General features: G+C 52.9%; 1 protein-coding gene across 1 annotated transcript in view; it reads left to right on the top strand.

The window, feature by feature from the left end:
- LOC309621350 (myosin-8-like) overlaps positions 1-15,706 on the top strand; it is a gene marked incomplete at its 3' end in the record, with an annotated part of 56,840 nt that overhangs the window by 30,802 nt on the left and 10,332 nt on the right. The window lies entirely within an intron of this gene.

Below are 15,706 nucleotides of genomic sequence, written 5' to 3' on the forward strand. Positions count from 1 at the left end.
TTGAATCCCAAAGGCTGGGCTTCTGGCATCAAGGTCAAGGTCCTGCTTCAGCAATGTTACAGGAGAGCAGAGGAATTAGATGATCAAGGAAAAGATCCCAGCTCCACCTATTACTGCCCAAGGGACCGCAGATGAGTCCTTTAGCTTTCTGGTCTATAAAAGGAGGATTAAAATGGCATTTTCTTTATGCATTCACTTAGTTATTAATTCATTTATTTATTGAGTGAGCGCTTATAAAGTGTTGACTCATTTTGTAAATATTAACTCATTTAACCCGCCTTAGAGGGCTGTTGTGAGAATTAAATAAGCCAGTACACGTAAAGCATTTGAAACAGGTCCCATCACAAGAACAAAACAATTGTAACCATGTATGTTGACGGAGGTTAACCAGACTTATTGTGGTGATCATCTCAAAATATATACAAATATCGAATCAATATGTTGTACACCTGAAACTAGTAAAATGTTATATGCCAATTACACCTCAGTTTTTTTTTCACACACACACACTGTATTTTATTTTTACAAGAGATAAATAGACTGACACCAAGCATCGTACATGAATGACCACAACAAAAGCAACAATGATTGCAATTACCAAACATGAAACACACTCATACTATGCCATAATATTGACATTCAGTCCAGTAATCCTCCACTGTAACAGCTCCTTTACTTTGCAGTGAAAATTGATTTGTATATTCTTTGCCTCTGAGTCCTTGTGGGATTTTTTTTTTAATTCAGACAGAAAGTCACAAAAATTATACTCATCCTCATCTGTTCACTCAGTCCCATGTAATTAATTTTTTTGTTCATCTTGATCTTTTGTTAGCACTTTTATGAGTTCATCAGTTTTTCATTAGAGTTCTGAAAATGCTTATTCATTCAGTTCAGCTGTACAGTCAGTTACCAGAAACCTGTACTTGTCAGAGTCTTTTCCATGAATTTCTTGAAGATGAAACCCTTTTATAGGAACATATTTGCAAAAGCATCAGAGTACACCCAGAACTGTCTGTAAATGACAAAAGACTTAAAAATGACCACAGTTAAAGATCTGATGAAAGTTCATAATAATGCAGTTGACAAGAAAATTAGTTATTTCTGAGATATACATTTTAAAGTAATAACTAGGATTATGACTTATAACATTATACCAGAACATATAAGATTTTTAGAAATTTCATGTGATGTCTGAAACATTTATATTAACATATTGCCATACAAATAACCCAATGAAAGTTTAGTATTAGTTGTTTTGTTTGTTTGTTTGTTTATACTGCAGGTTCTTATTAGGCATCAATTTTATACACATCAGTGTATACATGTCAATCCCAATCGCCCAATTCAGCACACCACCATCCCCACCCCACCGCAGTTTTCCCTCCTTGGTGTCCATATGTCCATTCTCTACATCTGTGTCTCAAATTCTGCCCTGCAAACCGGCTCATCTGTACCATTTTTCTAGGTTCCACATACATGCGTTAATATACGATATTTGTTTTTCTCTTTCTGACTTACTTCACTCTGTACGACAGTCTCTAGATCCATCCACGTCTCAACCAATGACTCACTTTCGGTCCTTTTTCTGGCTGAGTAATATTCCATTGTATATATGTACCACACTTCTTTATCCATTCGTCTGTTGATGGGCATTTAGGTTGCTTCCATGACCTGGCTATTGTAAATAGTGCTGCAGTGAACATTCGGATGCATGTGTCTTTTTGAATTACGGTTTTCTCTGGGTATATGCCCAGTAGTGGGATTGCTGGGTCATATGGTAATTCTAATTTTAGTTTTTTAAGGAACCTCCATATTGTTCTCCATAGTGGCTGTATCAATTTACATTCCCACCAACAGTGCAAGAGGGTTCCCTTTTCTCCACACCCTCTCCAGCATTTGTTGTTTGTAGATTTTCTGATGATGCCCATTCTAACTGGTGTGAGGTGATACCTCATTGTAGTTTTGATTTGCATTTCTCTAATAATTAGTGATGTTGAGCATCTTTTCATGTGCTTCGTGGCCGTCTGTATGACTTCTTTGGAGAAATGTCTATTTAGGTCTTCTGCCCATTTTTGGATTGGGGTGTTTGTTTCTTTAATATTGAGCTGAATGAGCTGTTTATATATTTTGGAGATTAATCCTTTGTCCGTTGATTCGTTTGCAAATATTTTCTCCCATTCTGGGGGTTGTCTTTTCATCTTGTTTATGGTTTCCTTTGCTGTGCAAAAGCTTTGAAGTTTCATTAGGTCCCATTTGTTTATTTTTGTTTTTATTTCAATTATTCTAGGAGGTGGATCAAAAAAGATCTTGCTGTGATTTATGTCAAAGAGTGTTCTTCCTATGTTTTCCTCTAAGAGTTTTATAGTTTCCATTCTCACATTTAGGTCTCTAATCCATTTTGAGTTTACCTTTGTGTATGGTGTTAGAGAGTATTCTAATTTCATTCTTTTACATGTAGCTTTCCAGTTTTCCCAGCACCACTTATTGAAGAGACTGTCTTTTCTCCATTGTATATCATTGCCTCCTTTTTCATAGATTAGTTGACCATAGGTGTGTGGGTTTATCTCTGGGCTTTCTATCTTGTTCCATTGATCTATGTTTCTGTTTTTGTACCAGTACCATATTGTCTTGCTTACTGTAGCTTTGTAGTATAGTCTGAAGTCAGGGAGTCTGATTCCTCCAGCTCCGTTTTTTCCCCTCAAGACTGCTTTGGCTATTACAGGTATGTGACATTCCCCATCTCTCCCCCCATCACAGGTGAGTGACAGCCCCCAGCTCTCTCCCAATCACAGGTATGGGACAGCCCCCAGCTGTCTTCGCATCACAGATGCCCGACAGCCCCCAACTCTCTCCCCATCACAGGTATGAGACAGCCCCCGGCTGTCTCCGCATCACAGGTATGTGACAGCCAGCAGCTGTCTGCGCAGCACAGGAATGTAACAGCCACCAGTACTTTCCGCATCAAAGGTATGTGACAGACCCAGCTCTCTCCCCATCACAGGTGTTTGACGGTCCCCATTTGGCTCCCCATCAGAGGTGTGTGACAGCCGCCAGCTCTCTCCCCATGACAGGTGAGTGACAGCCCACAGCTCTCTACTCATCACAGGTGTCTGACGCCCCCAGCTCTCTCCCAATCACAGGTGAGAGACAGTCCCCAACTCTCTCCCCATCACAGGTATGTGAGAGCCCCCAGCTGTCTCCACATCACAGGTATGTGTGACCCCCAGCTCTCTCCCCATCACAGGTGTTTGACAGTCCCCATTTCTCCCTCCATCACAGGTATGTGACAGTACTCATCTCTCCCCCCATAACAGGTGTGTGAGAGCCCCCAGCTCTCTCCCTGTCACAGGTGAGTGATAGCCCCCAGCTCTCTCCCCATCTGAGGTATATGACAGCCCCCAGCTGTCTCTGCATCACAGGTGAATGAAAGCCCCCAACACTCTCCCCATCACAGGTATGTGACAGCCTCCAGCTGTCTCCACATCACAGGTATGTGACAGCCCCCAACTGTCTCCGCATCACAGGTGAGTGACAGCCCCCAGCTCTGTCCCCATCTAAGGTATGTGAGAGCCCCCAGCACTCTCCCCATCACAGGTATGTGTCAGCTCGCAGCTATCTCCGCATCATAGGTGCCTGATAGCCCCCAACTCTCTCCCCATCACAGGTATGTGACAGCCCCCAGCTGTCTCCACATCACAGGTATGTGACAGCCACCAGTAGTCTCCGCATCAAAGGTATGTGACAGACCCCCGCTTCTCCCCATCAAAGGTGTGTGACAGCTACCATCTCTCCCCGATCACAGGTGAGTGACAGCCCCCAGCTCTCTAGCAATCACAGGTGAGTGACAGAACCCAGCTCTCTCCCCATCACAGGTGATTGTAGCCCCCTGCTCTCTCCTCATCACAGGTTTGTGACAGACCACAGGTGTCTCCACATCACAGGTGCCTGAGAGACCCCAACCCTCTCCCCATCACAGGTATGTGACAGCTCCCAGCTGTCTCCGCATCACAGGTGCCTGACAGCCCCCATCTCTCTCCCCATCACAGGTATGTTACAGACCACAGTAATTGGACATCACAGGTATGAGACAGCCACTAGTTGTCTCCGCATCAACAGTATGTGTGAGCCCCAGCTCTCTCTCCATCACAGGTGTTTCACAGTCCCCATCTCTCTCCCCTTCACAGGTGTGTGACAGCCCCCAGCTCTCTCCCGATCACAGGTGAGGGACAGCCCCCAGCTCTCTCCCCATCACAGGAGTGTAACAGCCCCCAGCTCTCTCCCCATTACAGATGTGTGACAGGCCCAAGCTCTCTCTCCGTCACAGGTGTTTGACAGTCCCCATCCCTCTCCACATCATAGGTGTGTGAAAGCCCCCAGCTCCCTCGTCATCAAAGGTGAGTTACAGCTCCCATCTGTCTCCCCATCACAGGTGTGTGACAGCACCCAGCACTCCCCCCTTCACGGGTGAGTGACAGACCCCAGCACTCTCCCCATCACAGGTATGTGACAGCCGCCAGCTCTCTCCGCATCACAGGTGCCTGACAGCCCCCAGCTCTCTCCTCATCACAGGTATGTGACAGCCCCCACCTGTCTCCACATCACAGGTATGTGACAGGCCACAGCTGTCTCCGCAACACAGGTGTTTGACAATCCCCATCTCTCTCCCCATCACAGATATGTGACAGCCCCAAGCTCTCTCCCCATCACAGATGTTTGACAGTCCCCATCCCTCTCCACATCACAGGTGTGTGAAAGCCTCCAGCTCTCTCGCCATTAAAGGTAAGTTACAGCCCCCATCTGTCTCCCCATCACAAGTGTGTGACAGCCCCCAGCTCTCTCCCCATCACAGGTGGGTAACAGCACCCAGCTCTCTCCCCATCACAGGTGAGTGACAGCCCCCAGCTGTCTCCACATCACAGGTATGTAACAGCCACCCGCTTTATCCGCATCACAGGTGACTGACAGCCTCCAACACCTTTCCCAATCATAGGTGTCTGACAGCCCCCTTCTCTCTCCCCAACACAGGTGTTTCACAGTCCCCATCTATCTTCCCATCACAGGTGCGTGACAGCCCCCAGCACTCTCGCCATCACAGGTATGTGAGAGCACCCAGGCCTAAACAAATCACAGGTATGGGAGAGCCCCCAGCTGTCTCCGGATTACAGGTGCCTGACAGCCCCCAACTCTCTCCCCATCACAGATATGTGACAGCCCCCAACTCTCTCCACATGACAGGTACCTGACAGCCCCCAACTTTCCCCCCTTCACAGGTATGTGACAGCCCCCAGGCCTCTCCCCATCACAGGTGTTTGACTGTCCCCATTTCTTGCCCCATCACAGGTGTGAGACAGCCCCCAGCTCTCTCCCCATCACAGGTGATTGTAGCCCCCAGGTCTCTCCCCATCACAGGTTTCTGACAGCCCCAATTTGTCTACACATGACAGGTGCCTGACAGCCCCCAACTCTCTCCCCATCACAGGTATGTGACAGACCCCAGTATCTGCACATCACAGGTATGAGACAGCCACTAGTTTTCTCCGCATCACCAGTATGTGTGAGCCCCAGCTCTCTCTCCATCACAGGTGTTTGACAGTCCCCATCTCTCTCCCCTTCACAGGTGTGTGACAGACCTCAGCACTCTCCCGATCACAGGTGAGGGACAGCCCCCAGCTCTCTCCGCATCACAGGTGTGTGACAGCCCCCAGTTCTCTCCCCATCACAGGTATATGAGAGCCTCCCGCTGTCTCTGCATCACAGATGCCTGACAGCCCTCAACTCTCTCCCCATCACAGGTATGTGACAGCCCCCAGCTCTCTCCCCATCACACGTGGGTGACAGCCCCCAGCTCTCTCCCCATCACAGGTGTTTGAGAGTCCCCATCTCTCTCCCCATCACACGTGTGTGAAAGCCCCAGCTCTCTCGCCTTGAAAAGTGAGTGACAGCACCCAGCTCTCTCCCCATCACAGGTGTTTGACAGTCCCCATCTCTCTCCCCATCACAGGTGTGTGACAACCCCGAGCTCTCTTCCCATCACCCATGCGTGAGAGCCCCCAGCACTATCCCCATCAGAGATATTTGACAGCCCAAAGCTGTCACCGCATCACAGTTACATGTCAGCCCCCCACACTCTCCCCATCACAGTTGCGTGACAGACCCCAGCACTCTCCCCTTCACAGGTATGTGACAGCCTCCAGCTCTCTCCCCATCACAGGTGATTGACATCCCCCATCTCGCTTCCCATCACAGGTGTGTTACAGCCGCCACCTGTCTCCACATCACAGGGATGTGACAGCCACCAGCTCTCTACCCATCACAGGTGAGTGACAGCCCCCAGCACTCTCCCCATCACAGGTATGTGACAGCCCCCAGCTGTCTCCGGATCACAAGTGCCTGAGAGCCCCCAACTCTCTCCCCATCACAGGTATGTGACAGCCTCTAGCTGTGTCCGCATCACAGGTGCGTGACAGTCCCGAGCTCTCTCCCCATCACTGGTATGTGACAGCCCCCTGCTGTCTCAACATCACAGGAATGTGACAGCCCCCAGCTCTCTCCACATCACAGGTGAGGGACAGCCCCCATCTCTCTCCCCATGACAGTTGAGTGACAGCCCCCAGCTCTCTCCCCATCACAGATGATCGACATACCCCATCTCTCTTCCCATCTTAGGTGAGTAACAGCCCTCAGCTCTCTCCCCATCACACGTATGTGACAGCCCCCAGCTGTAACAGCATCACAGGTATGTGACAGTCCCCATCTCTCTCCCCATCACAGGTGTGTGACAGCCAGAAGCTGTCTCCCCATCACAGGTGAGTGACGGCCCCCAACACTCTCCCAATTACAGGTATATGATAGCCCCCAGCAGTCTCCACACCACAGGTATGTGACAATGCCAAGCTCTCTCCCCATCACAGGTGTGTGACCGTCCCCAGTTGTCTCCATATCACAGGTGCGTGAAAGCCCCAAGCTCTCTCCCCTTCACAGGTGGGTGACAGCCCCAAGCTCTCTCCTGATCACAGGTGAGTGACAGCCCCCAGCTCTCTCCCCATCACAGGTATGTGACAGCCCCCAGCTGTCTCAGCATAATAGGTATGTGACAGTCCCCATCACTCTCCCCATCACCGGTTAGTGACAGCCCCCAGCTCTACCCCCATCACCGATGTGTGACAGCCCCCAGCTGTCTCAGCATTACAAGTATGTGACAATCCCCAACTCTCTCCCCATCACAGGTGTGTGACAGCCCCCAGCTCTTTCCCCACCACAGGTGAGTGACAGCCTCCAGCTCTCTCCCCATCACAGGTATGTGACAGCCACCAGCAGTCTCCACATCACAGGTGAGTGACAGCCCCCAGCTCTCTCCCCATCATAGGTGTTTGACAGTCCGCAGCTCTCTCCCCATCACAGGTATGTGACATCCCTCAGGTGTCTCCGCATCATAGGAGCTTAACAGACCCCAACTCACTCCCCATCACAGGTATGCCACAACCCCCATTGTCTCCACATCACAGGGATGTGACAACCACTAGCTGTCTCTGCATCATAGGTATGTGTTAGCCCCAGCTCTCTCCCCATCCCCGGTGAGTGACAGCCCCCAGCTCTCTCCCAATCACAGCAGTGTGACAGCCCCCAGCTGTCTTAGCATTACAAGTAAGTGACAATCCCAATCTCTCTCCCCATCACAGGTGCGTGACAAACCCAAGCTCTCTCCCCATCACAGGTGTGTGACATCCCACAGCTCTCTCCCCATCACCGATGAGTAACAGCCCCCAGCTCTCTCCCCATCACAGGTATGTGACAGCCCCCAGCTGTCTCCGCATCACAGGTGCCTGACAAACCCCAAGTCTCTCCCCATCACAGGTATGTGACAGCCCCCAGCTGTCTCCACATCACAGGTATGTGACAACGCCAAGCTCTCTCCACGTCACAGGTTTGTGACCATCCCCAGCTGTCTCCATATCACAGGTGCGAGAAAGCCCCAGCTCTTTCCCCTTCACAGGTGGGTGACAGCCCCCAGCTCTCGCCCCATCACAGTTGATTGACAGCCCCCATCTCTCTCCCCATCACAAGTGAGTGACAGCCACCAGCTCTCTCCCCATCACAGTTGTGTGACCGTCCCCAGCTGTCTCTATATCACAGGTGCGTGACAGCCTCCTACTCTCTCCACATCACAGGTATGTCACAGCCCCCAGCTGTCTCCCCATGATAGGTATGTGATAGACCACAGCTGTCTCTATATCACAGGTATGTGACAAACCCAAGCTCTCTCCCCATCATAGGTGTTTGACCATCCCCAGCTGTCTCCATATCACAGGTGAGTGACAACGCCCAGCTCTCTCCCCTTCACAGGTGGGTGACAGCCCACAGCTCTCTCCCCATCACAGGTGAGAGACAGCCCCCATTTCTCTCCTCATTACAGGTGAGTGACAGCCCCCAGCTCTCTCCCCATCACAGGTGAGTGGCGGCCCCCAGCTCTACCCGTCACAGTTATGTGACAGCCCCCAGCTGTCTCAGCGTCACAGGTATGTGACAGTCCCCATCTCTCTCCCCTTCAAAGCTGTGTGATAGCCCCCAGCTCTCTCCACATCATAAGTGAGTGACAGCCCCCAGCTCTCTCCCCATCACAGGTGTGTGACAGCCCCCAGCTCTCTCCCTATCACAGGTGTGTGAGAGACACCAGCTATCCCCATGATACGCATGTGACAAACCACAGCTGTTTCCGCCTCACAGGTGCGTGGCAGGCCCCAACTCTCTACCCATCACAAGTATTTGACAGGCCCCAGCTGTCTCCATATCACAGTTATGTGACAGCCCCCAGCTGTCTCAGCGTCACAGGTATGTGACAGTCCCCATCTCTCTCCCCATCAAAGCTGTGTGATAGCCCCCAGCTCTCTCCACATCATAGGTGAGTGACAGACCCCAGCTTTCTCCCAATCACAGGTATGTGACAACTCCCAGCTGTCTCCACATCACAGATGCCTGACAGCACCCAACTTTCTCCCCATCACAGGTATTTGTTAGCCCTTAGCTGTCTCCACATTACAGGTATGTGACAGCCCCCAGTTCTCTCCCCATCACAGGTGTGTCAGTCCCCAGCTCTCTCCCCATCACAGGGGAGTGACAGTCCCCATCCCTTCCCCTTCACAGGTGTGTGACATCCCCCATCTCTCTCCCCATCACCGGTGAGTGACAGCCCCCAGCTCTCTCCCCATCACAGGTGAGTGGCGGCCCCCAGCTCTACCCGTCACAGTTATGTGACAGCCCCCAGCTGTCTCAGTGTCACCGGTATGTGACAGTCCCCATCTCTCTCCCCATCAAAGCTGTGTGATAGCCACCAGCTCTCTCCACATCATAGGTGAGTGGCAGACCCCAGCTTTCTCCCAATCACAGGTATGTGACAACTCCCAGCTGTCTCCATATCACAGATGCCTGAAAGTACCCAAATTTCTCCCCATCACAGGTATGTGTTAGCCCTTAGCTGTCTCCACATCACAGGTATGTGAAAGACACCAGCTGTCTCCGCATCACAGGTATGTGACAGCCCCCAGGTCTCTCCCCATCACAGGTGTTTGACAGTCCGCATGTCTTTCCCCATCACAGGTGTGTGATAGCCGCGAGCTCTCTCCCCATTAGAGGTGAGTGACAGCCCCCAGCTCTCTCCCCATCACAGGTGTGTCAGTCCCCAGCTCTCTCCCCATCACAGGGGAGTGACAGTCCCCATCCCTTCCCCTTCACAGGTGTGTGACAGCCCCCAGCTCTCTCCCGATCACAGGTAAGTGACACCCCCAGCTCTCTCCACATCACATGTGTGTGACAGCCCCCAGCTCTCTCCCCATCACAGGTGTTTGACAGGCCCCATCTCCCGCGCCATCACAGGTGTGTGACAGCCCCCAGCTCTCCCTCCATCACAGGTGTGTGACCGTCCGCATCTATCTCCATATCACAGGTGCATGACAACGCCCAGCTCTCTTCCCTTCACAGGTGGGTGACAGCCCCGAGCTCTCTCCCCATCACAGGTGAGTGACACCCCCCAGCTCTCTCCCCATCAGAGGTAGTTGACAGACCCCAGGTGTCACCGCATAATAGGTGCCTGGCAGACCCCAACTCTCTCCCCATCACAGGTGTGTGACCGAGCCCAGCTGTCTCCATATCACAGGTGCGTGACAGCCCCAGCTCTCTCCCCATCACAGGTGATTGACATACCCCATCTCTCTTCCCATCTCAGGTGAGTAACAGCCCTTAGCTCTCTCCCCATCACAAGTATGTGACAGCCCCCAGCTGTAACAGCATCACAGGTATGTGACAGTCCCCATCTCTCTCCCCATCACAGGTGTGTGACAGCCAGAAGCTGTCTCCCCATCACAGGTGAGTGACGGCCCCCAGCCCTCTCCCAATTACAAGTATATGATAGCCCCCAGCAGTCTCCACATCACAGGTATGTGACAAAGCCAAGCTCTCTCCCCATCACAGGTGTGTGACCGTCCCCAGTTGTCTCAATATCACAGGTGGGTGACAGCCCCAAGCTCTCTCCTGAACACAGGTGAGTGACAGCCCTCAGCTCTCTCCCCATCACAGGTATGTGACAGCCCCCAGCTGTCTCAGCATAACAGGTATGTGACAGTCCCCATCTCTCTCCCCATCACCGGTGAGTGACAGCCCCCAGCTCTCTCCCCATCCCCGGTGAGTGACATCCCCCAGCTCTCTCCCAATCACAGCAGTGTGACAGCCCCCAGCTCTCTTAGAATTACAATTAAGTGACAATCCCCATCTCTCTCCCCATCACAGGTGTGTGACAACCCCAAGGTCTCTCCCCATCACAGGTGTGTGACATCCCCCATCTCTCTCCCCATCACCAGTGAGTTACATCCCCCAGCTCTCTCCCCATCACTGGTATGTGACAGCCCCCAGCTGTTCCCGCATCAGAGGTGCCTGACAAACCCCAAGTCTCTCCCCATCAAGGTATGTGAGAACCCCCAGCTGTCGCCACATCATAGGTATGTGACAACGCCAAGCTCTCTCCTCATCACAGGTGTGTGACCATCCCCAGCTGTCTCCATATTACAGGTGCGTGAAAGCCCCCAGCTCTTTCCCCTTCACAGGTGGGTGACAGCCCCCAGCTCTCGCCCCATCACAGTTGATTCACAGCCCCCATCTCTCTCCCCATCACAAGTGAGTGACAGCCCCCAGCTCTCTCCCCATCACAGGTGTGTGAATGACCCCAACTGTCTCCATATCACAGGTGCGTGAAAGCCCCCAGCTCTCTCCCTTTCACAGGTGGGTGACGGCCCCTAGCTATCGCTCCACAACATGTATGTGACAGCCCCCATCTCTCTCCCCATCACAAGTGAGTGACAGCCCCCAGCTCTCTCCCCATCACAGGTGTGTGACCGTCCCCAGGTGTCTCCAAATCACAGGTGAGTGACAATGCCCAGCTCTCTCCCATTCACAGGTGTGTGACAGCCACCAGCTCTCTCCCCATCACAGGTGAGTGACAGCCCCCAGCTCTCTCCCCATCACAGGTATCTGAGAGCCCCGAGCTGTCTCCGCATCACAGGAGCCTAACAGCCCCCAACTCTTTCCCCATCACAGTTATGTCACAACGCCCATTGTCTCCACATCACAGGTATGTGACAACCAATAGGTGTCTACGCATCACAGGTATGTGTGAGCCCCAGCTCTCTCCCCATCACAGGTGTGCGACAGATCCCAGCTCTCTCCCCATCACAGGTGAGTGATAGACCCCAGCTTTCGCCCCATCACAGGAACGTGACAGCGCCCACCTGATTCCGCATCACAGGAGCCTGACAGCCCCCAACTTTCTCCCCTTCACAGGTATGTGTCAACCCCCAGCTGTCTCCACATCACAGGTATGTGAAACACACCAGCTGTCTCCGCATCACAGGTATCTGACAGCCTACAGGTGTCTCCCCATCACAGGTGTTTGACAGTCCCCATCTCTTTCCCCATCACAGGTGTGTGACAGACCCCAGCTCTCTCCCCATTTCAAGTGAACAAGAGATCCCAGCTCTCTCCTCATCACAGGTATATGAGAGACCCCATCTTTCTCCGCATCACAGGATCCTAACAGCCCCCAACTCTCTCCCCATCACAGGTATGTCACAACCCCCATTGTCTCCACATCACAGGGATGTGACAAACACTAGCTGTCTCTGCATCATAGGTATGTGTGAGCACCCAGCTCTCTCCCCATCCCCGGTGAGTGACAGCCCCCAGGTGTCCCCCAATCACAGCAGTGTGACAGCCCCCATCTGTCTTAGCATTACAAGTAAGTGACAATCCCCATCTCTCTCCCCATCACATGTGTGTGACAACCCCAAGCTCTCTCCCCATCACAGGTGTGTGACATCCCACAGCTCTCTCCCCATCACCGGTGAGTTACAGCCCCCAGCTCTCTCCCCATCACAGGTATGTGACAGCCCCCAGCTGTCTCCGCATCACAGGTGCATGACAAACCCCAAGTCTCGCCCCATCACAGGTATGTGACAGCCCCCAGCTGTCTCCACATCACAGGTATGTGACAACGCCAAGCTCTCTCCTCGTCACAGGTTTGTGACCATCCCCAGCTGTCTCCATATCACAGGTGCAAGAAAGCCCCAGCTCTTTTCCCTTCACAGGTGGATGACAGCCCCCAGCTCTCGCCCCATCACAGTTGATTGACAGCCCCCATCTCTCTCCCCATCACAAGTGAGTGACAGCCACCAGCTCTCACCCCATCACAGTTGTGTGACCGTCCCCAGCTGTCTCTATATCACAGGTGCGTGACAGCCGCCTACTCTCTCCCCATCACAGGTATGTCACAGCCCCCAGCTGTCTCCCCATTATAGGTATGTGATAGACCACAGCTGTCTCTATATCACAGGTATGTGACAAACCCAAGCTCTCTCCCCATCATAGGTGTTTGACCGTCCCCAGCTGTCTTCATATCACAGGTGAGTGACAACGCCCTGCTCTCTCCCCTTCACAGGTGGATGACAGCCCCCAGCTCTCTCCCCATCACAGGTGAGAGACAGCCCCCAGCTCTCTCCCCATCACAGGTATGTGACAGCCCCCACCTGTCTCCACATCACAGGTATGTGACAGCCCCCAGCTCTCTCCCCATCACAGGTATGTGACAGCCCCCAGCTGTCTCAGCATAACAGGTATGTGACAGTCCCCATCTCTCTCTCCATCACCGGTGAGTGACAGCCCCCAGCTCTACCCCCATCACCGGTGTGTGACAGCCCCCAGCTGTCTCAGCATTACAAATATGTGACAATCCCCAACTCTCTCCCCATCACAGGTGTGTGACAGCTCCCAGCTCTCTCTGCATCACAAGTATGTGACAGCCCCCAACTCTCTCCTCATCACAAGTATTTGACAGGCCCCAGCTGTCTCCACATCACAGGTATGTGACTGCCCCCAGTTGTCTCCCCATTTATGTATGTGACAGCCCCCAGCTGTCTCCACATCACAGGTATGGGGCAACCCCAAGCTCTCTCCCCATCAGAGGTGTTTGAGAGTCCCCAGCTGTCTCAGCATTACAAGTATGTGACAATCCCCAGCTCTCTCCGCATCACAGGTGTGTGACAGCCCCCAGCTCTTTCCCCATCACAGGTGAGTGATAGCCCCCAGCTCTCTCCCCATCACAGGTATATGACAGGCCCCAGCTGTCTCCACATCACAGGTATGTGACAGTCCCCAGCTCTCTCCGCATCACAAGTGCCTGACAGGACCCAACTCTCTCCCCATCACAGGTGTGTGACAACCCCCAGCTGTCTCCGCCTCACAGGTATGTGACAGTCCCCATCTCTCTCCCCATCACAGGTGTGTGACAGCCCCCAGCACTCTCCCCATCACAGGTGAGTGACGGCCCGCGGCTGTCTCCCCATCACAAGTATGTGACAGCCCCCAGCTGTCTCCGCATCAAAGGTGCCTGACAGCTCCCAACTCTCTCCCCATCACAGGTATGTTACAGCCGCAAGCTGTCTCCACATCACAGGTATGTGACAGCCACCAGCTCTATCTGCATCACAGGTATGTGACAGCCCCCAGCTGTCTCCACATCACAAGTATGTGACAGCAACTACCTGACTCCGCATGACATGTATGTGACTTGCCCCAGCACTCTCACCATCAGAAGTGTTTGACAGTCCCCATCTCTTTCCCCTTCACAAGTGAGTGAGAGCCCCAAGCTCCCTTTCCATCACAGGTGTGTGACATCCCACAGCTCTCTCCCCATCCCCGGTGAGAGACAGCCCCCAGCTCTCTCCCAATCACAGCAGTGTGACAGCCCCCAGCTGTCTTAGAATTACAAGTAAGTGACAATCCCCATCTCTCTCCCCATCACAGGTGTGTGACATCCCCCAGCTCTCTCCCAATCACCGGTGAGATACAGCCCCCAGATCTCTCCCCATAACAGGTATGTGACAGCCCCCAGAGGTCTCCGCATCACAGGTGCCTGACAAACCCCAAGTCTCTCCTCATCACAGGTATGTGAGAACCCCCAGCTGTCGCCACATCATAGGTATGTGACAACACCAAGCTCTCTCCTCATCACAGGTGTGTTGCCATCCCCAGCTGTCTCCATATCACAGGTGGGTGACATCCCCCAGCTCTCGCCCCATCACAGTTGATTCACAGCCCCCATCTCTCTCCCCATCACAAGTGAGTGACAGCCCCCAGCTCTCTCCCCATCACAGGTGTGTGACCGTCCCCAGCCGTCTCCATATCACAGGTGCGTGAAAGCCCCCAGCTCTCTCCCTTTCACAGGTGGGTGACGGCCCCTAGCTATCGCTCCAACACATGTATGTGACAGCCCCCATCTCTCTCCCCATCACAAGTGAGTGACAGCCCCCAGCTCTCTCTCTATCACAGGTGTGTGACCATCCCCATGTGTCTCCATATCACAGGTGAGTGACAATGCCCAGCTCTCTCCCATTCACAGGTGTGTGACAGCAACCAGCTCTCGCCCCATCACAGGTGAGTGACAGCACCCAGCTCTCTCCCCATCACAGTGTCTGAGAGCCCCTAGCTATCTCCGCATCAAAGGAGCCTAACAGCCCCCAACTCTCTCCCCATCATAGTTATGTCACAACGCCCATTGTCTCCACATCACAGGTATGTGACAACCACTAGCTGTCTACACATCACAGGTATGTGTGAGCCCCAGCTCTCTCCCCATCATAGGGGAGTGACAACCCCCAGCTCTCTCCCCATCACAGGTGTGCGACATGCCCAGCTCTCTCCGCATCAGAGGTGAGTGATAGGCCCCAGCTTTCTCCCCATCACAGGTATGTGACAGCCCCCAGCTGATTCCGCATCACAGGAGCCTGACAGCCCCCAACTTTCTCCCCATCACAGGTATGTGTCAACCCCGAGCTGTCTCCACATCACAGGTATGTGAAACACACCAGCTCTCTCCCCATCACAGGTGAGTTACAGCCCCCAGCTCTCTACCCATCACAGGTGTGTGAAGCCCCCAGCTCTCTCTCCATCACAGGTGAGTGATCCCCCCAGCTCTCTCCCCATCACAGGTTTGTGACACCCCCAGCTGTCTCCACATCACAAGTATGTGACAGCAACTACCTGACTCCGCATCACAGGTATGTGACTGGCCCCAGCACTCTCCCCATCAGAAGTGTTTGCCAGTCCCCATCTCTTTCCCCTTCACGAGTGAGTGACAGCCCCAAGCTCCCTTCAATTCACAGGTGTG

This window comes from Balaenoptera borealis (assembly GCF_965194805.1).
Source record: "Balaenoptera borealis genome assembly, contig: HAP1_SCAFFOLD_332, whole genome shotgun sequence".
In the NCBI taxonomy this organism is placed as follows: domain Eukaryota; kingdom Metazoa; phylum Chordata; class Mammalia; order Artiodactyla; family Balaenopteridae; genus Balaenoptera; species Balaenoptera borealis.